A 22,437-nucleotide genomic window follows, 5' to 3' on the forward strand; every position below is an offset into this window, starting at 1 on the left:
AAATTCCACAAGGCAGTGACAAAAAGCTTACAGCACCTGGTATTCCCAGGCGGGTCTCCCATCCAAGTACTAACCAGGCCCGACCCTGCTTAGCTTCCGAGATCGGACGAGATCAGGCGTACTCAGGCCGGTGTGGCCGTAAGCGAAAGGCAATCTCAAAAAGTGGATGAAATTGCATATACTGTAGCCATAATTTGTAGCACAGATTGTTGGATGAAATACAAACTAACCTTGCTTACTTATTTCAAAGCGAGGGCACATATTTCAGCCTTGTGGGAAAAAACGGACAAAGAGTTGAAATTCCACAAGGCAGTGACAAAAAGCTTATAGCACCTGGTATTCCCAGGCGGTCTCCCATCCAAGTACTAACCAGGCCCGACCCTGCTTAGCTTCCGAGATCGGACGAGATCAGGCGTACTCAGGCCGGTGTGGCCGTAAGCGAGAAACTATCTCTTGGTGCACCATGTAAAGTCAAAGTGAGCCTGATTAACAGCTGTTGCATTTCCACCATTTAGATAAGCATCTTTGTGTCACTCAAAAAGTGGAAGAAATTGCATATACTGTAGCCATAATTTGTAGCACAGATTGTTGGATGAAATACAAACTAACCTTGCTTACTTATTTCAAAGCGAGGGCACATATTTCAGCCTTGTGGGAAAAAACGGACAAAGAGTTGAAATTCCACAAGGCAGTGACAAAAAGCTTACAGCACCTGGTATTCCCAGGCGGTCTCCCATCCAAGTACTAACCAGGCCCGACCCTGCTTAGCTTCCGAGATCGGACGAGATCAGGCGTACTCAGGCCGGTGTGGCCGTAAGCGAAAGGCAATCTCAAAAAGTGGATGAAATTGCATATACTGTAGCCATAATTTGTAGCACAGATTGTTGGATGAAATACAAACTAACCTTGCTTACTTATTTCAAAGCGAGGGCACATATTTCAGCCTTGTGGGAAAAAAACGGACAAAGAGTTGAAATTCCACAAGGCAGTGACAAAAAGCTTACAGCACCTGGTATTCCCAGGCGGGTCTCCCATCCAAGTACTAACCAGGCCCGACCCTGCTTAGCTTCCGAGATCGGACGAGATCAGGCGTACTCAGGCCGGTGTGGCCGTAAGCGAAAGGCAATCTCAAAAGTGGATGAAATTGCATATACTGTAGCCATAATTTGTAGCACAGATTGTTGGATGAAATACAAACTAACCTTGCTTACTTATTTCAAAGCGAGGGCACATATTTCAGCCTTGTGGGAAAAAACGGACAAAGAGTTGAAAATTCCACAAGGCAGTGACAAAAAGCTTACAGCACCTGGTATTCCCAGGCGGTCTCCCATCCAAGTACTAACCAGGCCCGTCCCTGCTTAGCTTCCGAGATCGGACGAGATCAGGCGTACTCAGGCCGGTGTGGCCGTAAGCGAAAGGCAATCTCAAAAAGTGGATGAAATTGCATATACTGTAGCCATAATTTGTAGCACAGATTGTTGGATGAAATACAAACTAACCTTGCTTACTTATTTCAAAGCGAGGGCACATATTTCAGCCTTGTGGGAAAAAACGGACAAAGAGTTGAAATTCCACAAGGCAGTGACAAAAAGCTTACAGCACCTGGTATTCCCAGGCGGTCTCCATCCAAGTACTAACCAGGCCCGACCCTGCTTAGCTTCCGAGATCGGACGAGATCAGGCGTACTCAGGCCGGTGTGGCCGTAAGCGAAAGGCAATCTCAAAAAGTGGATGAAATTGCATATACTGTAGCCATAATTTGTAGCACAGATTGTTGGATGAAATACAAACTAACCTTGCTTACTTATTTCAAAGCGAGGGCACATATTTCAGCCTTGTGGGAAAAAAACGGACAAAGAGTTGAAATTCCACAAGGCAGTGACAAAAAGCTTACAGCACCTGGTATTCCCAGGCGGGTCTCCCATCCAAGTACTAACCAGGCCCGACCCTGCTTAGCTTCCGAGATCGGACGAGATCAGGCGTACTCAGGCCGGTGTGGCCGTAAGCGAAAGGCAATCTCAAAAAGTGGATGAAATTGCATATACTGTAGCCATAATTTGTAGCACAGATTGTTGGATGAAATACAAACTAACCTTGCTTACTTATTTCAAAGCGAGGGCACATATTTCAGCCTTGTGGGAAAAACGGACAAAGAGTTGAAATTCCACAAGGCAGTGACAAAAAGCTTACAGCACCTGGTATTCCCAGGCGGTCCTCCCATCCAAGTACTAACCAGGCCCGTCCCTGCTTAGCTTCCGAGATCGGACGAGATCAGGCGTACTCAGGCCGGTGTGGCCGTAAGCGAAAGGCAATCTCAAAAAGTGGATGAAATTGCATATACTGTAGCCATAATTTGTAGCACAGATTGTTGGATGAAATACAAACTAACCTTGCTTACTTATTTCAAAGCGAGGGCACATATTTCAGCCTTGTGGGAAAAAACGGACAAAGAGTTGAAATTCCACAAGGCAGTGACAAAAAGCTTACAGCACCTGGTATTCCCAGGCGGGTCTCCCATCCAAGTACTAACCAGGCCCGACCCTGCTTAGCTTCCGAGATCGGACGAGATCAGGCGTACTCAGGCCGGTGTGGCCGTAAGCAAAAGGCAATCTCAAAAAGTGGATGAAATTGCATATACTGTAGCCATAATTTGTAGCACAGATTGTTGGATGAAATACAAACTAACCTTGCTTACTTATTTCAAAGCGAGGGCACATATTTCAGCCTTGTGGGAAAAAACGGACAAAGAGTTGAAATTCCACAAGGCAGTGACAAAAAGCTTACAGCACCTGGTATTCCCAGGCGGTCTCCCATCCAAGTACTAACCAGGCCCGACCCTGCTTAGCTTCCGAGATCGGACGAGATCAGGCGTACTCAGGCCGGTGTGGCCGTAAGCGAGAAACTATCTCTTGGTGCACCATGTAAAGTCAAAGTGAGCCTGATTAACAGCTGTTGCATTTCCACCATTTAGATAAGCATCTTTGTGTCACTCAAAAAAGTGGAAGAAATGCATATACTGTAGCCATAATTTGTAGCACAGATTGTTGGATGAAATACAAACTAACCTTGCTTACTTATTTCAAAGCGAGGGCACATATTTCAGCCTTGTGGGAAAAACGGACAAAGAGTTGAAATTCCACAAGGCAGTGACAAAAAGCTTACAGCACCTGGTATTCCCAGGCGGTCTCCCATCCAAGTACTAACCAGGCCCGTCCCTGCTTAGCTTCCGAGATCGGACGAGATCAGGCGTACTCAGGCCGGTGTGGCCGTAAGCAAAAGGCAATCTCAAAAAGTGGATGAAATTGCATATACTGTAGCCATAATTTGTAGCACAGATTGTTGGATGAAATACAAACTAACCTTGCTTACTTATTTCAAAGCGAGGGCACATATTTCAGCCTTGTGGGAAAAAAACGGACAAGAGTTGAAATTCCACAAGGCAGTGACAAAAGCTTACAGCACCTGGTATTCCCAGGCGGTCTCCCATCCAAGTACTAACCAGGCCCGACCCTGCTTAGCTTCCGAGATCGGACGAGATCAGGCGTACTCAGGCCGGTGTGGCCGGTAAGCGAGAAACTATCTCTTGGTGCACCATGTAAAGTCAAAGTGAGCCTGATTAACAGCTGTTGCATTTCCACCATTTAGAATAAGCATCTTTGTGTCACTCAAAAAGTGGAAGAAATTACATATACTGTAGCCATAATTTGTAGCACAGATTGTTGGATGAAATACAAACTAACCTTGCTTACTTATTTCAAAGCGATGGGCACATATTTCAGCCTTGTGGGAAAAAACGGACAAAGAGTTGAAATTCCACAAGGCAGTGACAAAAAGCTTACAGCACCTGGTATTCCCAGGCGGTCTCCCATCCAAGTACTAACCAGGCCCGTCCCTGCTTAGCTTCCGAGATCGGACGAGATCAGGCGTACTCAGGCCGGTGTGGCCGTAAGCAAAAGGCAATCTCAAAAAGTGGATGAAATTGCCATATACTGTAGCCATAATTTGTAGCACAGATTGTTGGATGAAATACAAACTAACCTTGCTTACTTATTTCAAAGCGAGGGCACATATTCAGCCTTGTGGGAAAAAACGGACAAAGAGTTGAAATTCCACAAGGCAGTGACAAAAAGCTTACAGCACCTGGTATTCCCAGGCGGGTCTCCCATCCAAGTACTAACCAGGCCCGACCCTAGCTTAGCTTCCGAGATCGGACGAGATCAGGCGTACTCAGGCCGGTGTGGCCGTAAGCGAGAAACTATCTCTTGGTGCACCATGTAAAGTCAAAGTGAGCCTGATAACAGCTGTTGCATTTCCACCATTTAGATAAGCATCTTTGTGTCACTCAAAAAGTGGAAGAAATTGCATATACTGTAGCCATAATTTGTAGCACAGATTGTTGGATGAAATACAAACTAACCTTGCTTACTTATTTCAAAGCGAGGGCACATATTTCAGCCTTGTGGGAAAAAAACGGACAAAGAGTTGAAATTCCACAAGGCAGTGACAAAAAGCTTACAGCACCTGGTATTCCCAGGCGGTCTCCCATCCAAGTACTAACCAGGCCCGACCCTGCTTAGCTTCCGAGATCGGACGAGATCAGGCGTACTCAGGCCGGTGTGGCCGTAAGCGAAAGGCAATCTCAAAAAGTGGATGAAATTGCATATACTGTAGCCATAATTTGTAGCACAGATTGTTGGATGAAATACAAACTAACCTTGCTTACTTATTTCAAAGCGAGGGCACATATTTCAGCCTTGTGGGAAAAAACGGACAAAGAGTTGAAATTCCACAAGGCAGTGACAAAAAGCTTACAGCACCTGGTATTCCCAGGCGGTCTCCCATCCAAGTACTAACCAGGCCCGACCCTGCTTAGCTTCCGAGATCGGACGAGATCAGGCGTACTCAGGCCGGTGTGGCCGTAAGCGAAAGGCAATCTCAAAAAGTGGATGAAATTGCATATACTGTAGCCATAATTTGTAGCACAGATTGTTGGATGAAATACAAACTAACCTTGCTTACTTATTTCAAAGCGAGGGCACATATTTCAGCCTTGTGGGAAAAAACGGACAAAGAGTTGAAATTCCACAAGGCAGTGACAAAAAGCTTACAGCACCTGGTATTCCCAGGCGGTCTCCCATCCAAGTACTAACCAGGCCCGACCCTGCTTAGCTTCCGAGATCGGACGAGATCAGGCGTACTCAGGCGGTGTGGCCGTAAGCGAGAAACTATCTCTGGTGCACCATGTAAAGTCAAAGTGAGCCTGATTAACAGCTGTTGCATTTCCACCATTTAGATAAGCATCTTTGTGTCACTCAAAAAGTGGAAGAAATTGCATATACTGTAGCCATAATTTGTAGCACAGATTGTTGGATGAAATACAAACTAACCTTGCTTACTTATTTCAAAGCGAGGGCACATATTTCAGCCTTGTGGGAAAAAACGGACAAAGAGTTGAAATTCCACAAGGCAGTGACAAAAAGCTTACAGCACCTGGTATTCCCAGGCGGTCTCCCATCCAAGTACTAACCAGGCCCGACCCTGCTTAGCTTCCGAGATCGGACGAGATCAGGCGTACTCAGGCCGGTGTGGCCGTAAGCGAGAAACTATCTCTTGGTGCACTATGTAAAGTCAAAGTGAGCCTGATTAACAGCTGTGCATTTCCACCATTTAGATAAGCATCTTTGTGTCACTCAAAAAGTGGAAGAAATTGCATATACTGTAGCCATAATTTGTAGCACAGATTGTTGGATGAAATACAAACTAACCTTGCTTACTTATTTCAAAGCGAGGGCACATATTTCAGCCTTGTGGGAAAAAACGGACAAAGAGTTGAAATTCCACAAGGCAGTGACAAAAAGCTTACAGCACCTGGTATTCCCAGGCGGTCTCCCATCCAAGTACTAACCAGGCCCGACCCTGCTTAGCTTCCGAGATCGGACGAGATCAGGCGTACTCAGGCCGGTGTGGCCGTAAGCGAAAGGCAATCTCAAAAAGTGGATGAAATTGCATATACTGTAGCCATAATTTGTAGCACAGATTGTTGGATGAAATACAAACTAACCTTGCTTACTTATTTCAAAGCGAGGGCACATATTTCAGCCTTGTGGGAAAAAACGGACAAAGAGTTGAAATTCCACAAGGCAGTGACAAAAAGCTTACAGCACCTGGTATTCCCAGGCGGTCTCCCATCCAAGTACTAACCAGGCCCGACCCTGCTTAGCTTCCGAGATCGGACGAGATCAGGCGTACTCAGGCCGGTGTGGCCGTAAGCGAAAGGCAATCTCAAAAAGTGGATGAAATTGCATATACTGTAGCCATAATTTGTAGCACAGATTGTTGGATGAAATACAAACTAACCTTGCTTACTTATTTCAAAGCGAGGGCACATATTTCAGCCTTGTGGGAAAAAACGGACAAAGAGTTGAAATTCCACAAGGCAGTGACAAAAAGCTTACAGCACCTGGTATTCCCAGGCGGTCTCCCATCCAAGTACTAACCAGGCCCGACCCTGCTTAGCTTCCGAGATCGGACGAGATCAGGCGTACTCAGGCCGGTGTGGCCGTAAGCGAAAGGCAATCTCAAAAAGTGGATGAAATTGCATATACTGTAGCCATAATTTGTAGCACAGATTGTTGGATGAAATACAAACTAACCTTGCTTACTTATTTCAAAGCGAGGGCACATATTTCAGCCTTGTGGGAAAAAACGGACAAAGAGTTGAAATTCCACAAGGCAGTGACAAAAAGCTTACAGCACCTGGTATTCCCAGGCGGTCTCCCATCCAAGTACTAACCAGGCCCGACCCTGCTTAGCTTCCGAGATCGGACGAGATCAGGCGTACTCAGGCCGGTGTGGCCGTAAGCGAAAGGCAATCTCAAAAAGTGGATGAAATTGCATATACTGTAGCCATAATTTGTAGCACAGATTGTTGGATGAAATACAAACTAACCTTGCTTACTTATTTCAAAGCGAGGGCACATATTTCAGCCTTGTGGGAAAAAACGGACAAAGAGTTGAAATTCCACAAGGCAGTGACAAAAAGCTTACAGCACCTGGTATTCCCAGGCGGTCTCCCATCCAAGTACTAACCAGGCCCGACCCTGCTTAGCTTCCGAGATCGGACGAGATCAGGCGTACTCAGGCCGGTGTGGCCGTAAGCGAAAGGCAATCTCAAAAAGTGGATGAAATTGCATATACTGTAGCCATAATTTGTAGCACAGATTGTTGGATGAAATACAAACTAACCTTGCTTACTTATTTCAAAGCGAGGGCACATATTTCAGCCTTGTGGGAAAAAACGGACAAAGAGTTGAAATTCCACAAGGCAGTGACAAAAAGCTTACAGCACCTGGTATTCCCAGGCGGTCTCCCATCCAAGTACTAACCAGGCCCGACCCTGCTTAGCTTCCGAGATCGGACGAGATCAGGCGTACTCAGGCCGGTGTGGCCGTAAGCGAAAGGCAATCTCAAAAAGTGGATGAAATTGCATATACTGTAGCCATAATTTGTAGCACAGATTGTTGGATGAAATACAAACTAACCTTGCTTACTTATTTCAAAGCGAGGGCACATATTTCAGCCTTGTGGGAAAAAACGGACAAAGAGTTGAAATTCCACAAGGCAGTGACAAAAAGCTTACAGCACCTGGTATTCCCAGGCGGTCTCCCATCCAAGTACTAACCAGGCCCGACCCTGCTTAGCTTCCGAGATCGGACGAGATCAGGCGTACTCAGGCCGGTGTGGCCGTAAGCGAAAGGCAATCTCAAAAAGTGGATGAAATTGCATATACTGTAGCCATAATTTGTAGCACAGATTGTTGGATGAAATACAAACTAACCTTGCTTACTTATTTCAAAGCGAGGGCACATATTTCAGCCTTGTGGGAAAAAACGGACAAAGAGTTGAAATTCCACAAGGCAGTGACAAAAAGCTTACAGCACCTGGTATTCCCAGGCGGTCTCCCATCCAAGTACTAACCAGGCCCGACCCTGCTTAGCTTCCGAGATCGGACGAGATCAGGCGTACTCAGGCCGGTGTGGCCGTAAGCGAAAGGCAATCTCAAAAAGTGGATGAAATTGCATATACTGTAGCCATAATTTGTAGCACAGATTGTTGGATGAAATACAAACTAACCTTGCTTACTTATTTCAAAGCGAGGGCACATATTTCAGCCTTGTGGGAAAAAACGGACAAAGAGTTGAAATTCCACAAGGCAGTGACAAAAAGCTTACAGCACCTGGTATTCCCAGGCGGTCTCCCATCCAAGTACTAACCAGGCCCGACCCTGCTTAGCTTCCGAGATCGGACGAGATCAGGCGTACTCAGGCCGGTGTGGCCGTAAGCGAAAGGCAATCTCAAAAAGTGGATGAAATTGCATATACTGTAGCCATAATTTGTAGCACAGATTGTTGGATGAAATACAAACTAACCTTGCTTACTTATTTCAAAGCGAGGGCACATATTTCAGCCTTGTGGAAAAAACGGACAAAGAGTTGAAATTCCACAAGGCAGTGACAAAAAGCTTACAGCACCTGGTATTCCCAGGCGGTCTCCCATCCAAGTACTAACCAGGCCCGACCCTGCTTAGCTTCCGAGATCGGACGAGATCAGGCGTACTCAGGCCGGTGTGGCCGTAAGCGAAAGGCAATCTCAAAAAGTGGATGAAATTGCATATACTGTAGCCATAATTTGTAGCACAGATTGTTGGATGAAATACAAACTAACCTTGCTTACTTATTTCAAAGCGAGGGCACATATTTCAGCCTTGTGGGAAAAAACGGACAAAGAGTTGAAATTCCACAAGGCAGTGACAAAAAGCTTACAGCACCTGGTATTCCCAGGCGGTCTCCCATCCAAGTACTAACCAGGCCCGACCCTGCTTAGCTTCCGAGATCGGACGAGATCAGGCGTACTCAGGCCGGTGTGGCCGTAAGCGAGAAACTATCTCTTGGTGCACCATGTAAAGTCAAAGTGAGCCTGATTAACAGCTGTTGCATTTCCACCATTTAGATAAGCATCTTTGTGTCACTCAAAAAGTGGAAGAAATTGCATATACTGTAGCCATAATTTGTAGCACAGATTGTTGGATGAAATACAAACTAACCTTGCTTACTTATTTCAAAGCGAGGGCACATATTTCAGCCTTGTGGGAAAAAACGGACAAAGAGTTGAAATTCCACAAGGCAGTGACAAAAAGCTTACAGCACCTGGTATTCCCAGGCGGTCTCCCATCCAAGTACTAACCAGGCCCGACCCTGCTTAGCTTCCGAGATCGGACGAGATCAGGCGTACTCAGGCCGGTGTGGCCGTAAGCGAAAGGCAATCTCAAAAAGTGGATGAAATTGCATATACTGTAGCCATAATTTGTAGCACAGATTGTTGGATGAAATACAAACTAACCTTGCTTACTTATTTCAAAGCGAGGGCACATATTTCAGCCTTGTGGGAAAAAACGGACAAAGAGTTGAAATTCCACAAGGCAGTGACAAAAAGCTTACAGCACCTGGTATTCCCAGGCGGTCTCCCATCCAAGTACTAACCAGGCCCGACCCTGCTTAGCTTCCGAGATCGGACGAGATCAGGCGTACTCAGGCCGGTGTGGCCGTAAGCGAAAGGCAATCTCAAAAAGTGGATGAAATTGCATATACTGTAGCCATAATTTGTAGCACAGATTGTTGGATGAAATACAAACTAACCTTGCTTACTTATTTCAAAGCGAGGGCACATATTTCAGCCTTGTGGAAAAAAACGGACAAAGAGTTGAAATTCCACAAGGCAGTGACAAAAAGCTTACAGCACCTGGTATTCCCAGGCGGTCTCCCATCCAAGTACTAACCAGGCCCGACCCTGCTTAGCTTCCGAGATCGGACGAGATCAGGCGTACTCAGGCCGGTGTGGCCGTAAGCGAAAGGCAATCTCAAAAAGTGGATGAAATTGCATATACTGTAGCCATAATTTGTAGCACAGATTGTTGGATGAAATACAAACTAACCTTGCTTACTTATTTCAAAGCGAGGGCACATATTTCAGCCTTGTGGGAAAAAACGGACAAAGAGTTGAAATTCCACAAGGCAGTGACAAAAAGCTTACAGCACCTGGTATTCCCAGGCGGTCTCCCATCCAAGTACTAACCAGGCCCGACCCTGCTTAGCTTCCGAGATCGGACGAGATCAGGCGTACTCAGGCCGGTGTGGCCGTAAGCGAAAGGCAATCTCAAAAAGTGGATGAAATTGCATATACTGTAGCCATAATTTGTAGCACAGATTGTTGGATGAAATACAAACTAACCTTGCTTACTTATTTCAAAGCGAGGGCACATATTTCAGCCTTGTGGGAAAAAACGGACAAAGAGTTGAAATTCCACAAGGCAGTGACAAAAAGCTTACAGCACCTGGTATTCCCAGGCGGTCTCCCATCCAAGTACTAACCAGGCCCGACCCTGCTTAGCTTCCGAGATCGGACGAGATCAGGCGTACTCAGGCCGGTGTGGCCGTAAGCAAAAGGCAATCTCAAAAAGTGGATGAAATTGCATATACTGTAGCCATAATTTGTAGCACAGATTGTTGGATGAAATACAAACTAACCTTGCTTACTTATTTCAAAGCGAGGGCACATATTTCAGCCTTGTGGGAAAAAACGGACAAAGAGTTGAAATTCCACAAGGCAGTGACAAAAAGCTTACAGCACCTGGTATTCCCAGGCGGTCTCCCATCCAAGTACTAACCAGGCCCGACCCTGCTTAGCTTCCGAGATCGGACGAGATCAGGCGTACTCAGGCCGGTGTGGCCGTAAGCGAAAGGCAATCTCAAAAAGTGGATGAAATTGCATATACTGTAGCCATAATTTGTAGCACAGATTGTTGGATGAAATACAAACTAACCTTGCTTACTTATTTCAAAGCGAGGGCACATATTTCAGCCTTGTGGGAAAAAACGGACAAAGAGTTGAAATTCCACAAGGCAGTGACAAAAAGCTTACAGCACCTGGTATTCCCAGGCCCCTCCCATCCAGTACTAACCAGGCCCGACCCTGCTTAGCTTCCGAGATCGGACGAGATCAGGCGTACTCAGGCCGGTGGCCGTAAGCGAAAGGCAATCTCAAAAAGTGGATGAAATTGCATATACTGTAGCCATAATTTGTAGCACAGATTGTTGGATGAAATACAAACTAACCTTGCTTACTTATTTCAAAGCGAGGGCACATATTTCAGCCTTGTGGGAAAAAACGGACAAAGAGTTGAAATTCCACAAGGCAGTGACAAAAAGCTTACAGCACCTGGTATTCCCAGGCGGTCTCCCATCCAAGTACTAACCAGGCCCGACCCTGCTTAGCTTCCGAGATCGGACGAGATCAGGCGTACTCAGGCCGGTGTGGCCGTAAGCGAAAGGCAATCTCAAAAAGTGGATGAAATTGCATATACTGTAGCCATAATTTGTAGCACAGATTGTTGGATGAAATACAAACTAACCTTGCTTACTTATTTCAAAGCGAGGGCACATATTTCAGCCTTGTGGGAAAAACGGACAAAGAGTTGAAATTCCACAAGGCAGTGACAAAAAGCTTACAGCACCTGGTATTCCCAGGCGGTCTCCCATCCAAGTACTAACCAGGCCCGACCCTGCTTAGCTTCCGAGATCGGACGAGATCAGGCGTACTCAGGCCGGTGTGGCCGTAAGCGAAAGGCAATCTCAAAAAGTGGATGAAATTGCATATACTGTAGCCATAATTTGTAGCACAGATTGTTGGATGAAATACAAACTAACCTTGCTTACTTATTTCAAAGCGAGGGCACATATTTCAGCCTTGTGGGAAAAACGGACAAAGAGTTGAAATTCCACAAGGCAGTGACAAAAAGCTTACAGCACCTGGTATTCCCAGGCGGTCTCCCATCCAAGTACTAACCAGGCCCGACCCTGCTTAGCTTCCGAGATCGGACGAGATCAGGCGTACTCAGGCCGGTGTGGCCGTAAGCGAAAGGCAATCTCAAAAAGTGGATGAAATTGCATATACTGTAGCCATAATTTGTAGCACAGATTGTTGGATGAAATACAAACTAACCTTGCTTACTTATTTCAAAGCGAGGGCACATATTTCAGCCTTGTGGGAAAAAACGGACAAAGAGTTGAAATTCCACAAGGCAGTGACAAAAGCTTACAGCACCTGGTATTCCCAGGCGGTCTCCCATCCAAGTACTAACCAGGCCCGACCCTGCTTAGCTTCCGAGATCGGACGAGATCAGGCGTACTCAGGCCGGTGTGGCCGTAAGCGAAAGGCAATCTCAAAAAGTGGATGAAATTGCATATACTGTAGCCATAATTTGTAGCACAGATTGTTGGATGAAATACAAACTAACCTTGCTTACTTATTTCAAAGCGAGGGCACATATTTCAGCCTTGTGGGAAAAAACGGACAAAGAGTTGAAATTCCACAAGGCAGTGACAAAAAGCTTACAGCACCTGGTATTCCCAGGCGGTCTCCCATCCAAGTACTAACCAGGCCCGACCCTGCTTAGCTTCCGAGATCGGACGAGATCAGGCGTACTCAGGCCGGTGTGGCCGTAAGCGAAAGGCAATCTCAAAAAGTGGATGAAATTGCATATACTGTAGCCATAATTTGTAGCACAGATTGTTGGATGAAATACAAACTAACCTTGCTTACTTATTTCAAAGCGAGGGCACATATTTCAGCCTTGTGGGAAAAAACGGACAAAGAGTTGAAATTCCACAAGGCAGTGACAAAAAGCTTACAGCACCTGGTATTCCCAGGCGGTCTCCCATCCAAGTACTAACCAGGCCCGACCCTGCTTAGCTTCCGAGATCGGACGAGATCAGGCGTACTCAGGCCGGTGTGGCCGTAAGCGAGAAACTATCTCTTGGTGCACCATGTAAAGTCAAAGTGAGCCTGATTAACAGCTGTTGCATTTCCACCATTTAGATAAGCATCTTTGTGTCACTCAAAAAGTGGAAGAAATTGCATATACTGTAGCCATAATTTGTAGCACAGATTGTTGGATGAAATACAAACTAACCTTGCTTACTTATTTCAAAGCGAGGGCACATATTTCAGCCTTGTGGGAAAAAACGGACAAAGAGTTGAAATTCCACAAGGCAGTGACAAAAAGCTTACAGCACCTGGTATTCCCAGGCGGTCTCCCATCCAAGTACTAACCAGGCCCGACCCTGCTTAGCTTCCGAGATCGGACGAGATCAGGCGTACTCAGGCCGGTGTGGCCGTAAGCGAAAGGCAATCTCAAAAAGTGGATGAAATTGCATATACTGTAGCCATAATTTGTAGCACAGATTGTTGGATGAAATACAAACTAACCTTGCTTACTTATTTCAAAGCGAGGGCACATATTTCAGCCTTGTGGGAAAAACGGACAAAGAGTTGAAATTCCACAAGGCAGTGACAAAAAGCTTACAGCACCTGGTATTCCCAGGCGGTCTCCCATCCAAGTACTAACCAGGCCCGACCCTGCTTAGCTTCCGAGATCGGACGAGATCAGGCGTACTCAGGCCGGTGTGGCCGTAAGCGAAAGGCAATCTCAAAAAGTGGATGAAATTGCATATACTGTAGCCATAATTTGTAGCACAGATTGTTGGATGAAATACAAACTAACCTTGCTTACTTATTTCAAAGCGAGGGCACATATTTCAGCCTTGTGGGAAAAAACGGACAAAGAGTTGAAATTCCACAAGGCAGTGACAAAAAGCTTACAGCACCTGGTATTCCCAGGCGGTCTCCCATCCAAGTACTAACCAGGCCCGACCCTGCTTAGCTTCCGAGATCGGACGAGATCAGGCGTACTCAGGCCGGTGTGGCCGTAAGCGAAAGGCAATCTCAAAAAGTGGATGAAATTGCATATACTGTAGCCATAATTTGTAGCACAGATTGTTGGATGAAATACAAACTAACCTTGCTTACTTATTTCAAAGCGAGGGCACATATTTCAGCCTTGTGGGAAAAAACGGACAAAGAGTTGAAATTCCACAAGGCAGTGACAAAAAGCTTACAGCACCTGGTATTCCCAGGCGGTCTCCCATCCAAGTACTAACCAGGCCCGACCCTGCTTAGCTTCCGAGATCGGACGAGATCAGGCGTACTCAGGCCGGTGTGGCCGTAAGCGAAAGGCAATCTCAAAAAGTGGATGAAATTGCATATACTGTAGCCATAATTTGTAGCACAGATTGTTGGATGAAATACAAACTAACCTTGCTTACTTATTTCAAAGCGAGGGCACATATTTCAGCCTTGTGGGAAAAAACGGACAAAGAGTTGAAATTCCACAAGGCAGTGACAAAAAGCTTACAGCACCTGGTATTCCCAGGCGGTCTCCCATCCAAGTACTAACCAGGCCCGACCCTGCTTAGCTTCCGAGATCGGACGAGATCAGGCGTACTCAGGCCGGTGTGGCCGTAAGCGAAAGGCAATCTCAAAAAGTGGATGAAATTGCATATACTGTAGCCATAATTTGTAGCACAGATTGTTGGATGAAATACAAACTAACCTTGCTTACTTATTTCAAAGCGAGGGCACATATTTCAGCCTTGTGGGAAAAAACGGACAAAGAGTTGAAATTCCACAAGGCAGTGACAAAAAGCTTACAGCACCTGGTATTCCCAGGCGTCTCCCATCCAAGTACTAACCAGGCCCGACCCTGCTTAGCTTCCGAGATCGGACGAGATCAGGCGTACTCAGGCCGGTGTGGCCGTAAGCGAAAGGCAATCTCAAAAAGTGGATGAAATTGCATATACTGTAGCCATAATTTGTAGCACAGATTGTTGGATGAAATACAAACTAACCTTGCTTACTTATTTCAAAGCGAGGGCACATATTTCAGCCTTGTGGGAAAAAACGGACAAAGAGTTGAAATTCCACAAGGCAGTGACAAAAAGCTTACAGCACCTGGTATTCCCAGGCGGTCTCCCATCCAAGTACTAACCAGGCCCGACCCTGCTTAGCTTCCGAGATCGGACGAGATCAGGCGTACTCAGGCCGGTGTGGCCGTAAGCGAAAGGCAATCTCAAAAGTGGATGAAATTGCATATACTGTAGCCATAATTTGTAGCACAGATTGTTGGATGAAATACAAACTAACCTTGCTTACTTATTTCAAAGCGAGGGCACATATTTCAGCCTTGTGGGAAAAAACGGACAAAGAGTTGAAATTCCACAAGGCAGTGACAAAAAGCTTACAGCACCTGGTATTCCCAGGCGGTCTCCCATCCAAGTACTAACCAGGCCCGACCCTGCTTAGCTTCCGAGATCGGACGAGATCAGGCGTACTCAGGCCGGTGTGGCCGTAAGCGAAAGGCAATCTCAAAAAGTGGATGAAATTGCATATACTGTAGCCATAATTTGTAGCACAGATTGTTGGATGAAATACAAACTAACCTTGCTTACTTATTTCAAAGCGAGGGCACATATTTCAGCCTTGTGGGAAAAAACGGACAAAGAGTTGAAATTCCACAAGGCAGTGACAAAAAGCTTACAGCACCTGGTATTCCCAGGCGGTCTCCCATCCAAGTACTAACCAGGCCCGACCCTGCTTAGCTTCCGAGATCGGACGAGATCAGGCGTACTCAGGCCGGTGTGGCCGTAAGCGAAAGGCAATCTCAAAAAGTGGATGAAATTGCATATACTGTAGCCATAATTTGTAGCACAGATTGTTGGATGAAATACAAACTAACCTTGCTTACTTATTTCAAAGCGAGGGCACATATTTCAGCCTTGTGGGAAAAAACGGACAAAGAGTTGAAATTCCACAAGGCAGTGACAAAAAGCTTACAGCACCTGGTATTCCCAGGCGGTCTCCCATCCAAGTACTAACCAGGCCCGACCCTGCTTAGCTTCCGAGATCGGACGAGATCAGGCGTACTCAGGCCGGTGTGGCCGTAAGCGAAAGGCAATCTCAAAAAGTGGATGAAATTGCATATACTGTAGCCATAATTTGTAGCACAGATTGTTGGATGAAATACAAACTAACCTTGCTTACTTATTTCAAAGCGAGGGCACATATTTCAGCCTTGTGGGAAAAAACGGACAAAGAGTTGAAATTCCACAAGGCAGTGACAAAAAGCTTACAGCACCTGGTATTCCCAGGCGGTCTCCCATCCAAGTACTAACCAGGCCCGACCCTGCTTAGCTTCCGAGATCGGACGAGATCAGGCGTACTCAGGCCGGTGTGCCGTAAGCGAAAGCAATCTCAAAAGTGGATGAAATTGCATATACTGTAGCCATAATTTGTAGCACAGATTGTTGGATGAAATACAAACTAACCTTGCTTACTTATTTCAAAGCGAGGGCACATATTTCAGCCTTGTGGGAAAAAACGGACAAAGAGTTGAAATTCCACAAGGCAGTGACAAAAAGCTTACAGCACCTGGTATTCCCAGGCGGTCTCCCATCCAAGTACTAACCAGGCCCGACCCTGCTTAGCTTCCGAGATCGGACGAGATCAGGCGTACTCAGGCCGGTGTGGCCGTAAGCGAAAGGCAATCTCAAAAAGTGGATGAAATTGCATATACTGTAGCCATAATTTGTAGCACAGATTGTTGGATGAAATACAAACTAACCTTGCTTACTTATTTCAAAGCGAGGGCACATATTTCAGCCTTGTGGGAAAAAACGGACAAAGAGTTGAAATTCCACAAGGCAGTGACAAAAAGCTTACAGCACCTGGTATTCCCAGGCGGTCTCCCATCCAAGTACTAACCAGGCCCGACCCTGCTTAGCTTCCGAGATCGGACGAGATCAGGCGTACTCAGGCCGGTGTGGCCGTAAGCGAAAGGCAATCTCAAAAGTGGATGAAATTGCATATACTGTAGCCATAATTTGTAGCACAGATTGTTGGATGAAATACAAACTAACCTTGCTTACTTATTTCAAAGCGAGGGCACATATTTCAGCCTTGTGGGAAAAAACGGACAAAGAGTTGAAATTCCACAAGGCAGTGACAAAAAGCTTACAGCACCTGGTATTCCCAGGCGGTCTCCCATCCAAGTACTAACCAGGCCCGACCCTGCTTAGCTTCCGAGATCGGACGAGATCAGGCGTACTCAGGCCGGTGTGGCCGTAAGCGAAGGCAATCTCAAAAAGTGGATGAAATTGCATATACTGTAGCCATAATTTGTAGCACAGATTGTTGGATGAAATACAAACTAACCTTGCTTACTTATTTCAAAGCGAGGGCACATATTTCAGCCTTGTGGGAAAAAACGGACAAAGAGTTGAAATTCCACAAGGCAGTGACAAAAAGCTTACAGCACCTGGTATTCCCAGGCGGTCTCCCATCCAAGTACTAACCAGGCCCGACCCTGCTTAGCTTCCGAGATCGGACGAGATCAGGCGTACTCAGGCCGGTGTGGCCGTAAGCGAAAGGCAATCTCAAAAAGTGGATGAAATTGCATATACTGTAGCCATAATTTGTAGCACAGATTGTTGGATGAAATACAAACTAACCTTGCTTACTTATTTCAAAGCGAGGGCACATATTTCAGCCTTGTGGGAAAAAACGGACAAAGAGTTGAAATTCCACAAGGCAGTGACAAAAAGCTTACAGCACCTGGTATTCCCAGGCGGTCTCCCATCCAAGTACTAACCAGGCCCGACCCTGCTTAGCTTCCGAGATCGGACGAGATCAGGCGTACTCAGGCCGGTGTGGCCGTAAGCGAAAGGCAATCTCAAAAAGTGGATGAAATTGCATATACTGTAGCCATAATTTGTAGCACAGATTGTTGGATGAAATACAAACTAACCTTGCTTACTTATTTCAAAGCGAGGGCACATATTTCAGCCTTGTGGGAAAAAACGGACAAAGAGTTGAAATTCCACAAGGCAGTGACAAAAAGCTTACAGCACCTGGTATTCCCAGGCGGTCTCCCATCCAAGTACTAACCAGGCCCGACCCTGCTTAGCTTCCGAGATCGGACGAGATCAGGCGTACTCAGGCCGGTGTGGCCGTAAGCGAGAAACTATCTCTTGGTGCACCATGTAAAGTCAAAGTGAGCCTGATTAACAGCTGTTGCATTTCCACCATTTAGATAAGCATCTTTGTGTCACTCAAAAAGTGGAAGAAATTGCATATACTGTAGCCATAATTTGTAGCACAGATTGTTGGATGAAATACAAACTAACCTTGCTTACTTATTTCAAAGCGAGGGCACATATTTCAGCCTTGTGGGAAAAAACGGACAAAGAGTTGAAATTCCACAAGGCAGTGACAAAAAGCTTACAGCACCTGGTATTCCCAGGCGGTCTCCCATCCAAGTACTAACCAGGCCCGACCCTGCTTAGCTTCCGAGATCGGACGAGATCAGGCGTACTCAGGCCGGTGTGGCCGTAAGCGAAAGGCAATCTCAAAAAGTGGATGAAATTGCATATACTGTAGCCATAATTTGTAGCACAGATTGTTGGATGAAATACAAACTAACCTTGCTTACTTATTTCAAAGCGAGGGCACATATTTCAGCCTTGTGGGAAAAAACGGACAAAGAGTTGAAATTCCACAAGGCAGTGACAAAAAGCTTACAGCACCTGGTATTCCCAGGCGGTCTCCCATCCAAGTACTAACCAGGCCCGACCCTGCTTAGCTTCCGAGATCGGACGAGATCAGGCGTACTCAGGCCGGTGTGGCCGTAAGCGAAAGGCAATCTCAAAAAGTGGATGAAATTGCATATACTGTAGCCATAATTTGTAGCACAGATTGTTGGATGAAATACAAACTAACCTTGCTTACTTATTTCAAAGCGAGGGCACATATTTCAGCCTTGTGGGAAAAAACGGACAAAGAGTTGAAATTCCACAAGGCAGTGACAAAAAGCTTACAGCACCTGGTATTCCCAGGCGGTCTCCCATCCAAGTACTAACCAGGCCCGACCCTGCTTAGCTTCCGAGATCGGACGAGATCAGGCGTACTCAGGCCGGTGTGGCCGTAAGCGAAAGGCAATCTCAAAAAGTGGATGAAATTGCATATACTGTAGCCATAATTTGTAGCACAGATTGTTGGATGAAATACAAACTAACCTTGCTTACTTATTTCAAAGCGAGGGCACATATTTCAGCCTTGTGGGAAAAAACGGACAAAGAGTTGAAATTCCACAAGGCAGTGACAAAAAGCTTACAGCACCTGGTATTCCCAGGCGGTCTCCCATCCAAGTACTAACCAGGCCCGACCCTGCTTAGCTTCCGAGATCGGACGAGATCAGGCGTACTCAGGCCGGTGTGGCCGTAAGCGAAAGGCAATCTCAAAAAGTGGATGAAATTGCATATACTGTAGCCATAATTTGTAGCACAGATTGTTGGATGAAATACAAACTAACCTTGCTTACTTATTTCAAAGCGAGGGCACATATTTCAGCCTTGTGGGAAAAACGGACAAAGAGTTGAAATTCCACAAGGCAGTGACAAAAAGCTTACAGCACCTGGTATTCCCAGGCGGTCTCCCATCCAAGTACTAACCAGGCCCGACCCTGCTTAGCTTCCGAGATCGGACGAGATCAGGCGTACTCAGGCCGGTGTGGCCGTAAGCGAAAGGCAATCTCAAAAAGTGGATGAAATTGCATATACTGTAGCCATAATTTGTAGCACAGATTGTTGGATGAAATACAAACTAACCTTGCTTACTTATTTCAAAGCGAGGGCACATATTTCAGCCTTGTGGGAAAAAACGGACAAAGAGTTGAAATTCCACAAGGCAGTGACAAAAAGCTTACAGCACCTGGTATTCCCAGGCGGTCTCCCATCCAAGTACTAACCAGGCCCGACCCTGCTTAGCTTCCGAGATCGGACGAGATCAGGCGTACTCAGGCCGGTGTGGCCGTAAGCGAAAGGCAATCTCAAAAAGTGGATGAAATTGCATATACTGTAGCCATAATTTGTAGCACAGATTGTTGGATGAAATACAAACTAACCTTGCTTACTTATTTCAAAGCGAGGGCACATATTTCAGCCTTGTGGGAAAAAACGGACAAAGAGTTGAAATTCCACAAGGCAGTGACAAAAAGCTTACAGCACCTGGTATTCCCAGGCGGTCTCCCATCCAAGTACTAACCAGGCCCGACCCTGCTTAGCTTCCGAGATCGGACGAGATCAGGCGTACTCAGGCCGGTGTGGCCGTAAGCGAAAGGCAATCTCAAAAAGTGGATGAAATTGCATATACTGTAGCCATAATTTGTAGCACAGATTGTTGGATGAAATACAAACTAACCTTGCTTACTTATTTCAAAGCGAGGGCACATATTTCAGCCTTGTGGGAAAAAACGGACAAAGAGTTGAAATTCCACAAGGCAGTGACAAAAAGCTTACAGCACCTGGTATTCCCAGGCGGTCTCCCATCCAAGTACTAACCAGGCCCGACCCTGCTTAGCTTCCGAGATCGGACGAGATCAGGCGTACTCAGGCCGGTGTGGCCGTAAGCGAGAAACTATCTCTTGGTGCACCATGTAAAGTCAAGTGAGCCTGATTAACAGCTGTTGCATTTCCACCATTTAGATAAGCATCTTTGTGTCACTCAAAAAGTGGAAGAAATTGCATATACTGTAGCCATAATTTGTAGCACAGATTGTTGGATGAAATACAAACTAACCTTGCTTACTTATTTCAAAGCGAGGGCACATATTTCAGCCTTGTGGGAAAAAACGGACAAAGAGTTGAAATTCCACAAGGCAGTGACAAAAAGCTTACAGCACCTGGTATTCCCAGGCGGTCTCCCATCCAAGTACTAACCAGGCCCGACCCTGCTTAGCTTCCGAGATCGGACGAGATCAGGCGTACTCAGGCCGGTGTGGCCGTAAGCGAAAGGCAATCTCAAAAAGTGGATGAAATTGCATATACTGTAGCCATAATTTGTAGCACAGATTGTTGGATGAAATACAAACTAACCTTGCTTACTTATTTCAAAGCGAGGGCACATATTTCAGCCTTGTGGGAAAAAACGGACAAAGAGTTGAAATTCCACAAGGCAGTGACAAAAAGCTTACAGCACCTGGTATTCCCAGGCGGTCTCCCATCCAAGTACTAACCAGGCCCGACCCTGCTTAGCTTCCGAGATCGGACGAGATCAGGCGTACTCAGGCCGGTGTGGCCGTAAGCGAAAGGCAATCTCAAAAGTGGATGAAATTGCATATACTGTAGCCATAATTTGTAGCACAGATTGTTGGATGAAATACAAACTAACCTTGCTTACTTATTTCAAAGCGAGGGCACATATTTCAGCCTTGTGGGAAAAAAGGACAAAGAGTTGAAATTCCACAAGGCAGTGACAAAAAGCTTACAGCACCTGGTATTCCCAGGCGGTCTCCCATCCAAGTACTAACCAGGCCCGACCCTGCTTAGCTTCCGAGATCGGACGAGATCAGGCGTACTCAGGCCGGTGTGGCCGTAAGCGAAAGGCAATCTCAAAAGTGGATGAAATTGCATATACTGTAGCCATAATTTGTAGCACAGATTGTTGGATGAAATACAAACTAACCTTGCTTACTTATTTCAAAGCGAGGGCACATATTTCAGCCTTGTGGGAAAAAACGGACAAAGAGTTGAAATTCCACAAGGCAGTGACAAAAAGCTTACAGCACCTGGTATTCCCAGGCGGTCTCCCATCCAAGTACTAACCAGGCCCGACCCTGCTTAGCTTCCGAGATCGGACGAGATCAGGCGTACTCAGGCCGGTGTGGCCGTAAGCGAAAGGCAATCTCAAAAAGTGGATGAAATTGCATATACTGTAGCCATAATTTGTAGCACAGATTGTTGGATGAAATACAAACTAACCTTGCTTACTTATTTCAAAGCGAGGGCACATATTTCAGCCTTGTGGGAAAAAACGGACAAAGAGTTGAAATTCCACAAGGCAGTGACAAAAAGCTTACAGCACCTGGTATTCCCAGGCGGTCTCCCATCCAAGTACTAACCAGGCCCGACCCTGCTTAGCTTCCGAGATCGGACGAGATCAGGCGTACTCAGGCCGGTGTGGCCGTAAGCGAGAAACTATCTCTTGGTGCACTATGTAAAGTCAAAGTGAGCCTGATTAACAGCTGTTGCATTTCCACCATTTAGATAAGCATCTTTGTGTCACTCAAAAGTGGAAGAAATTGCATATACTGTAGCCATAATTTGTAGCACAGATTGTTGGATGAAATACAAACTAACCTTGCTTACTTATTTCAAAGCGAGGGCACATATTTCAGCCTTGTGGGAAAAAACGGACAAAGAGTTGAAATTCCACAAGGCAGTGACAAAAAGCTTACAGCACCTGGTATTCCCAGGCGGTCTCCCATCCAAGTACTAACCAGGCCCGACCCTGCTTAGCTTCCGAGATCGGACGAGATCAGGCGTACTCAGGCCGGTGTGGCCGTAAGCGAAAGGCAATCTCAAAAAGTGGATGAAATTGCATATACTGTAGCCATAATTTGTAGCACAGATTGTTGGATGAAATACAAACTAAC

The 22,437-nt window shown here is 46.0% G+C and overlaps 69 non-coding genes and 4 pseudogenes across 69 annotated transcripts; all 73 read right to left on the reverse strand.

The window, feature by feature from the left end:
• Positions 1-24: 24 nt before the first annotated feature.
• Positions 25-144, reverse strand: LOC118955452. Its single transcript, XR_005045316.1, has one exon. It is a non-coding gene; the product is annotated as a 5S ribosomal RNA (ribosomal RNA).
• Positions 145-321: 177 nt separating this feature from the next.
• On the reverse strand, positions 322-440 carry LOC118955394. Its single transcript, XR_005045258.1, has one exon. It is a non-coding gene; the product is annotated as a 5S ribosomal RNA (ribosomal RNA).
• Positions 441-700: 260 nt separating this feature from the next.
• On the reverse strand, positions 701-819 carry LOC118955523. The gene has a single exon (XR_005045360.1). It is a non-coding gene; the product is annotated as a 5S ribosomal RNA (ribosomal RNA).
• Positions 820-997: 178 nt separating this feature from the next.
• Positions 998-1,117, reverse strand: LOC118955453. Its single transcript, XR_005045317.1, has one exon. It is a non-coding gene; the product is annotated as a 5S ribosomal RNA (ribosomal RNA).
• A 177-nt stretch (positions 1,118-1,294) lies between these two features.
• On the reverse strand, positions 1,295-1,413 carry LOC118955365. Its single transcript, XR_005045229.1, has one exon. It is a non-coding gene; the product is annotated as a 5S ribosomal RNA (ribosomal RNA).
• Positions 1,414-1,590: 177 nt separating this feature from the next.
• On the reverse strand, positions 1,591-1,708 carry LOC118955474. The gene has a single exon (XR_005045338.1). It is a non-coding gene; the product is annotated as a 5S ribosomal RNA (ribosomal RNA).
• Positions 1,709-1,886: 178 nt separating this feature from the next.
• On the reverse strand, positions 1,887-2,006 carry LOC118955454. Its single transcript, XR_005045318.1, has one exon. It is a non-coding gene; the product is annotated as a 5S ribosomal RNA (ribosomal RNA).
• A 176-nt stretch (positions 2,007-2,182) lies between these two features.
• Positions 2,183-2,302, reverse strand: LOC118955501 (annotated as a pseudogene).
• A 177-nt stretch (positions 2,303-2,479) lies between these two features.
• Positions 2,480-2,599, reverse strand: LOC118955455. Its single transcript, XR_005045319.1, has one exon. It is a non-coding gene; the product is annotated as a 5S ribosomal RNA (ribosomal RNA).
• Positions 2,600-2,776: 177 nt separating this feature from the next.
• LOC118955524 lies at positions 2,777-2,895 on the reverse strand. Its single transcript, XR_005045361.1, has one exon. It is a non-coding gene; the product is annotated as a 5S ribosomal RNA (ribosomal RNA).
• Positions 2,896-3,154: 259 nt separating this feature from the next.
• On the reverse strand, positions 3,155-3,273 carry LOC118955366. Its single transcript, XR_005045230.1, has one exon. It is a non-coding gene; the product is annotated as a 5S ribosomal RNA (ribosomal RNA).
• Positions 3,274-3,449: 176 nt separating this feature from the next.
• On the reverse strand, positions 3,450-3,569 carry LOC118955472. The gene has a single exon (XR_005045336.1). It is a non-coding gene; the product is annotated as a 5S ribosomal RNA (ribosomal RNA).
• A 262-nt stretch (positions 3,570-3,831) lies between these two features.
• LOC118955367 lies at positions 3,832-3,950 on the reverse strand. The gene has a single exon (XR_005045231.1). It is a non-coding gene; the product is annotated as a 5S ribosomal RNA (ribosomal RNA).
• Positions 3,951-4,127: 177 nt separating this feature from the next.
• On the reverse strand, positions 4,128-4,248 carry LOC118955508 (annotated as a pseudogene).
• A 260-nt stretch (positions 4,249-4,508) lies between these two features.
• LOC118955526 lies at positions 4,509-4,627 on the reverse strand. Its single transcript, XR_005045363.1, has one exon. It is a non-coding gene; the product is annotated as a 5S ribosomal RNA (ribosomal RNA).
• A 177-nt stretch (positions 4,628-4,804) lies between these two features.
• LOC118955527 lies at positions 4,805-4,923 on the reverse strand. The gene has a single exon (XR_005045364.1). It is a non-coding gene; the product is annotated as a 5S ribosomal RNA (ribosomal RNA).
• A 177-nt stretch (positions 4,924-5,100) lies between these two features.
• Positions 5,101-5,218, reverse strand: LOC118955399. Its single transcript, XR_005045263.1, has one exon. It is a non-coding gene; the product is annotated as a 5S ribosomal RNA (ribosomal RNA).
• Positions 5,219-5,477: 259 nt separating this feature from the next.
• LOC118955528 lies at positions 5,478-5,596 on the reverse strand. Its single transcript, XR_005045365.1, has one exon. It is a non-coding gene; the product is annotated as a 5S ribosomal RNA (ribosomal RNA).
• Positions 5,597-5,855: 259 nt separating this feature from the next.
• LOC118955529 lies at positions 5,856-5,974 on the reverse strand. Its single transcript, XR_005045366.1, has one exon. It is a non-coding gene; the product is annotated as a 5S ribosomal RNA (ribosomal RNA).
• Positions 5,975-6,151: 177 nt separating this feature from the next.
• On the reverse strand, positions 6,152-6,270 carry LOC118955530. Its single transcript, XR_005045367.1, has one exon. It is a non-coding gene; the product is annotated as a 5S ribosomal RNA (ribosomal RNA).
• Positions 6,271-6,447: 177 nt separating this feature from the next.
• Positions 6,448-6,566, reverse strand: LOC118955188. Its single transcript, XR_005045052.1, has one exon. It is a non-coding gene; the product is annotated as a 5S ribosomal RNA (ribosomal RNA).
• A 177-nt stretch (positions 6,567-6,743) lies between these two features.
• LOC118955189 lies at positions 6,744-6,862 on the reverse strand. Its single transcript, XR_005045053.1, has one exon. It is a non-coding gene; the product is annotated as a 5S ribosomal RNA (ribosomal RNA).
• Positions 6,863-7,039: 177 nt separating this feature from the next.
• Positions 7,040-7,158, reverse strand: LOC118955190. Its single transcript, XR_005045054.1, has one exon. It is a non-coding gene; the product is annotated as a 5S ribosomal RNA (ribosomal RNA).
• Positions 7,159-7,335: 177 nt separating this feature from the next.
• Positions 7,336-7,454, reverse strand: LOC118955191. Its single transcript, XR_005045055.1, has one exon. It is a non-coding gene; the product is annotated as a 5S ribosomal RNA (ribosomal RNA).
• Positions 7,455-7,631: 177 nt separating this feature from the next.
• LOC118955192 lies at positions 7,632-7,750 on the reverse strand. The gene has a single exon (XR_005045056.1). It is a non-coding gene; the product is annotated as a 5S ribosomal RNA (ribosomal RNA).
• Positions 7,751-7,927: 177 nt separating this feature from the next.
• Positions 7,928-8,046, reverse strand: LOC118955194. Its single transcript, XR_005045058.1, has one exon. It is a non-coding gene; the product is annotated as a 5S ribosomal RNA (ribosomal RNA).
• Positions 8,047-8,223: 177 nt separating this feature from the next.
• LOC118955195 lies at positions 8,224-8,342 on the reverse strand. Its single transcript, XR_005045059.1, has one exon. It is a non-coding gene; the product is annotated as a 5S ribosomal RNA (ribosomal RNA).
• Positions 8,343-8,518: 176 nt separating this feature from the next.
• On the reverse strand, positions 8,519-8,637 carry LOC118955196. Its single transcript, XR_005045060.1, has one exon. It is a non-coding gene; the product is annotated as a 5S ribosomal RNA (ribosomal RNA).
• Positions 8,638-8,814: 177 nt separating this feature from the next.
• On the reverse strand, positions 8,815-8,933 carry LOC118955197. Its single transcript, XR_005045061.1, has one exon. It is a non-coding gene; the product is annotated as a 5S ribosomal RNA (ribosomal RNA).
• A 260-nt stretch (positions 8,934-9,193) lies between these two features.
• On the reverse strand, positions 9,194-9,312 carry LOC118955198. Its single transcript, XR_005045062.1, has one exon. It is a non-coding gene; the product is annotated as a 5S ribosomal RNA (ribosomal RNA).
• Positions 9,313-9,489: 177 nt separating this feature from the next.
• LOC118955199 lies at positions 9,490-9,608 on the reverse strand. Its single transcript, XR_005045063.1, has one exon. It is a non-coding gene; the product is annotated as a 5S ribosomal RNA (ribosomal RNA).
• A 177-nt stretch (positions 9,609-9,785) lies between these two features.
• LOC118955200 lies at positions 9,786-9,904 on the reverse strand. Its single transcript, XR_005045064.1, has one exon. It is a non-coding gene; the product is annotated as a 5S ribosomal RNA (ribosomal RNA).
• A 177-nt stretch (positions 9,905-10,081) lies between these two features.
• Positions 10,082-10,200, reverse strand: LOC118955201. The gene has a single exon (XR_005045065.1). It is a non-coding gene; the product is annotated as a 5S ribosomal RNA (ribosomal RNA).
• A 177-nt stretch (positions 10,201-10,377) lies between these two features.
• Positions 10,378-10,496, reverse strand: LOC118955202. The gene has a single exon (XR_005045066.1). It is a non-coding gene; the product is annotated as a 5S ribosomal RNA (ribosomal RNA).
• Positions 10,497-10,673: 177 nt separating this feature from the next.
• On the reverse strand, positions 10,674-10,792 carry LOC118955203. Its single transcript, XR_005045067.1, has one exon. It is a non-coding gene; the product is annotated as a 5S ribosomal RNA (ribosomal RNA).
• Positions 10,793-10,969: 177 nt separating this feature from the next.
• Positions 10,970-11,084, reverse strand: LOC118955511 (annotated as a pseudogene).
• A 177-nt stretch (positions 11,085-11,261) lies between these two features.
• LOC118955205 lies at positions 11,262-11,380 on the reverse strand. Its single transcript, XR_005045069.1, has one exon. It is a non-coding gene; the product is annotated as a 5S ribosomal RNA (ribosomal RNA).
• Positions 11,381-11,556: 176 nt separating this feature from the next.
• On the reverse strand, positions 11,557-11,675 carry LOC118955206. Its single transcript, XR_005045070.1, has one exon. It is a non-coding gene; the product is annotated as a 5S ribosomal RNA (ribosomal RNA).
• A 176-nt stretch (positions 11,676-11,851) lies between these two features.
• LOC118955207 lies at positions 11,852-11,970 on the reverse strand. The gene has a single exon (XR_005045071.1). It is a non-coding gene; the product is annotated as a 5S ribosomal RNA (ribosomal RNA).
• Positions 11,971-12,146: 176 nt separating this feature from the next.
• On the reverse strand, positions 12,147-12,265 carry LOC118955208. The gene has a single exon (XR_005045072.1). It is a non-coding gene; the product is annotated as a 5S ribosomal RNA (ribosomal RNA).
• A 177-nt stretch (positions 12,266-12,442) lies between these two features.
• LOC118955209 lies at positions 12,443-12,561 on the reverse strand. Its single transcript, XR_005045073.1, has one exon. It is a non-coding gene; the product is annotated as a 5S ribosomal RNA (ribosomal RNA).
• A 177-nt stretch (positions 12,562-12,738) lies between these two features.
• LOC118955210 lies at positions 12,739-12,857 on the reverse strand. The gene has a single exon (XR_005045074.1). It is a non-coding gene; the product is annotated as a 5S ribosomal RNA (ribosomal RNA).
• Positions 12,858-13,117: 260 nt separating this feature from the next.
• LOC118955211 lies at positions 13,118-13,236 on the reverse strand. Its single transcript, XR_005045075.1, has one exon. It is a non-coding gene; the product is annotated as a 5S ribosomal RNA (ribosomal RNA).
• A 176-nt stretch (positions 13,237-13,412) lies between these two features.
• Positions 13,413-13,531, reverse strand: LOC118955212. The gene has a single exon (XR_005045076.1). It is a non-coding gene; the product is annotated as a 5S ribosomal RNA (ribosomal RNA).
• Positions 13,532-13,708: 177 nt separating this feature from the next.
• On the reverse strand, positions 13,709-13,827 carry LOC118955213. Its single transcript, XR_005045077.1, has one exon. It is a non-coding gene; the product is annotated as a 5S ribosomal RNA (ribosomal RNA).
• Positions 13,828-14,004: 177 nt separating this feature from the next.
• Positions 14,005-14,123, reverse strand: LOC118955214. The gene has a single exon (XR_005045078.1). It is a non-coding gene; the product is annotated as a 5S ribosomal RNA (ribosomal RNA).
• Positions 14,124-14,300: 177 nt separating this feature from the next.
• LOC118955216 lies at positions 14,301-14,419 on the reverse strand. The gene has a single exon (XR_005045080.1). It is a non-coding gene; the product is annotated as a 5S ribosomal RNA (ribosomal RNA).
• A 177-nt stretch (positions 14,420-14,596) lies between these two features.
• Positions 14,597-14,714, reverse strand: LOC118955497 (annotated as a pseudogene).
• Positions 14,715-14,891: 177 nt separating this feature from the next.
• Positions 14,892-15,010, reverse strand: LOC118955217. Its single transcript, XR_005045081.1, has one exon. It is a non-coding gene; the product is annotated as a 5S ribosomal RNA (ribosomal RNA).
• Positions 15,011-15,186: 176 nt separating this feature from the next.
• On the reverse strand, positions 15,187-15,305 carry LOC118955218. The gene has a single exon (XR_005045082.1). It is a non-coding gene; the product is annotated as a 5S ribosomal RNA (ribosomal RNA).
• A 177-nt stretch (positions 15,306-15,482) lies between these two features.
• LOC118955219 lies at positions 15,483-15,601 on the reverse strand. Its single transcript, XR_005045083.1, has one exon. It is a non-coding gene; the product is annotated as a 5S ribosomal RNA (ribosomal RNA).
• A 177-nt stretch (positions 15,602-15,778) lies between these two features.
• Positions 15,779-15,897, reverse strand: LOC118955220. Its single transcript, XR_005045084.1, has one exon. It is a non-coding gene; the product is annotated as a 5S ribosomal RNA (ribosomal RNA).
• A 177-nt stretch (positions 15,898-16,074) lies between these two features.
• On the reverse strand, positions 16,075-16,192 carry LOC118955483. The gene has a single exon (XR_005045347.1). It is a non-coding gene; the product is annotated as a 5S ribosomal RNA (ribosomal RNA).
• A 175-nt stretch (positions 16,193-16,367) lies between these two features.
• Positions 16,368-16,486, reverse strand: LOC118955221. Its single transcript, XR_005045085.1, has one exon. It is a non-coding gene; the product is annotated as a 5S ribosomal RNA (ribosomal RNA).
• A 177-nt stretch (positions 16,487-16,663) lies between these two features.
• LOC118955222 lies at positions 16,664-16,782 on the reverse strand. The gene has a single exon (XR_005045086.1). It is a non-coding gene; the product is annotated as a 5S ribosomal RNA (ribosomal RNA).
• A 176-nt stretch (positions 16,783-16,958) lies between these two features.
• On the reverse strand, positions 16,959-17,077 carry LOC118955223. The gene has a single exon (XR_005045087.1). It is a non-coding gene; the product is annotated as a 5S ribosomal RNA (ribosomal RNA).
• A 176-nt stretch (positions 17,078-17,253) lies between these two features.
• On the reverse strand, positions 17,254-17,372 carry LOC118955224. The gene has a single exon (XR_005045088.1). It is a non-coding gene; the product is annotated as a 5S ribosomal RNA (ribosomal RNA).
• A 177-nt stretch (positions 17,373-17,549) lies between these two features.
• On the reverse strand, positions 17,550-17,668 carry LOC118955225. The gene has a single exon (XR_005045089.1). It is a non-coding gene; the product is annotated as a 5S ribosomal RNA (ribosomal RNA).
• Positions 17,669-17,845: 177 nt separating this feature from the next.
• LOC118955227 lies at positions 17,846-17,964 on the reverse strand. The gene has a single exon (XR_005045091.1). It is a non-coding gene; the product is annotated as a 5S ribosomal RNA (ribosomal RNA).
• Positions 17,965-18,224: 260 nt separating this feature from the next.
• LOC118955228 lies at positions 18,225-18,343 on the reverse strand. The gene has a single exon (XR_005045092.1). It is a non-coding gene; the product is annotated as a 5S ribosomal RNA (ribosomal RNA).
• Positions 18,344-18,520: 177 nt separating this feature from the next.
• Positions 18,521-18,639, reverse strand: LOC118955229. The gene has a single exon (XR_005045093.1). It is a non-coding gene; the product is annotated as a 5S ribosomal RNA (ribosomal RNA).
• A 177-nt stretch (positions 18,640-18,816) lies between these two features.
• Positions 18,817-18,935, reverse strand: LOC118955230. The gene has a single exon (XR_005045094.1). It is a non-coding gene; the product is annotated as a 5S ribosomal RNA (ribosomal RNA).
• A 177-nt stretch (positions 18,936-19,112) lies between these two features.
• LOC118955231 lies at positions 19,113-19,231 on the reverse strand. Its single transcript, XR_005045095.1, has one exon. It is a non-coding gene; the product is annotated as a 5S ribosomal RNA (ribosomal RNA).
• A 176-nt stretch (positions 19,232-19,407) lies between these two features.
• On the reverse strand, positions 19,408-19,526 carry LOC118955232. The gene has a single exon (XR_005045096.1). It is a non-coding gene; the product is annotated as a 5S ribosomal RNA (ribosomal RNA).
• Positions 19,527-19,703: 177 nt separating this feature from the next.
• LOC118955233 lies at positions 19,704-19,822 on the reverse strand. Its single transcript, XR_005045097.1, has one exon. It is a non-coding gene; the product is annotated as a 5S ribosomal RNA (ribosomal RNA).
• A 177-nt stretch (positions 19,823-19,999) lies between these two features.
• Positions 20,000-20,118, reverse strand: LOC118955234. Its single transcript, XR_005045098.1, has one exon. It is a non-coding gene; the product is annotated as a 5S ribosomal RNA (ribosomal RNA).
• A 177-nt stretch (positions 20,119-20,295) lies between these two features.
• On the reverse strand, positions 20,296-20,414 carry LOC118955235. The gene has a single exon (XR_005045099.1). It is a non-coding gene; the product is annotated as a 5S ribosomal RNA (ribosomal RNA).
• A 259-nt stretch (positions 20,415-20,673) lies between these two features.
• Positions 20,674-20,792, reverse strand: LOC118955236. The gene has a single exon (XR_005045100.1). It is a non-coding gene; the product is annotated as a 5S ribosomal RNA (ribosomal RNA).
• A 177-nt stretch (positions 20,793-20,969) lies between these two features.
• Positions 20,970-21,088, reverse strand: LOC118955238. The gene has a single exon (XR_005045102.1). It is a non-coding gene; the product is annotated as a 5S ribosomal RNA (ribosomal RNA).
• A 175-nt stretch (positions 21,089-21,263) lies between these two features.
• LOC118955239 lies at positions 21,264-21,382 on the reverse strand. The gene has a single exon (XR_005045103.1). It is a non-coding gene; the product is annotated as a 5S ribosomal RNA (ribosomal RNA).
• A 176-nt stretch (positions 21,383-21,558) lies between these two features.
• Positions 21,559-21,677, reverse strand: LOC118955240. Its single transcript, XR_005045104.1, has one exon. It is a non-coding gene; the product is annotated as a 5S ribosomal RNA (ribosomal RNA).
• Positions 21,678-21,854: 177 nt separating this feature from the next.
• LOC118955241 lies at positions 21,855-21,973 on the reverse strand. The gene has a single exon (XR_005045105.1). It is a non-coding gene; the product is annotated as a 5S ribosomal RNA (ribosomal RNA).
• Positions 21,974-22,232: 259 nt separating this feature from the next.
• LOC118955242 lies at positions 22,233-22,351 on the reverse strand. The gene has a single exon (XR_005045106.1). It is a non-coding gene; the product is annotated as a 5S ribosomal RNA (ribosomal RNA).
• Between the last annotated feature and the right edge of the window lie 86 nt (positions 22,352-22,437).

This window comes from Oncorhynchus mykiss, unplaced genomic scaffold (genome assembly GCF_013265735.2).
Source record: "Oncorhynchus mykiss isolate Arlee unplaced genomic scaffold, USDA_OmykA_1.1 un_scaffold_403, whole genome shotgun sequence".
NCBI classification, from domain to species: Eukaryota; Metazoa; Chordata; class Actinopteri; order Salmoniformes; family Salmonidae; genus Oncorhynchus; species Oncorhynchus mykiss.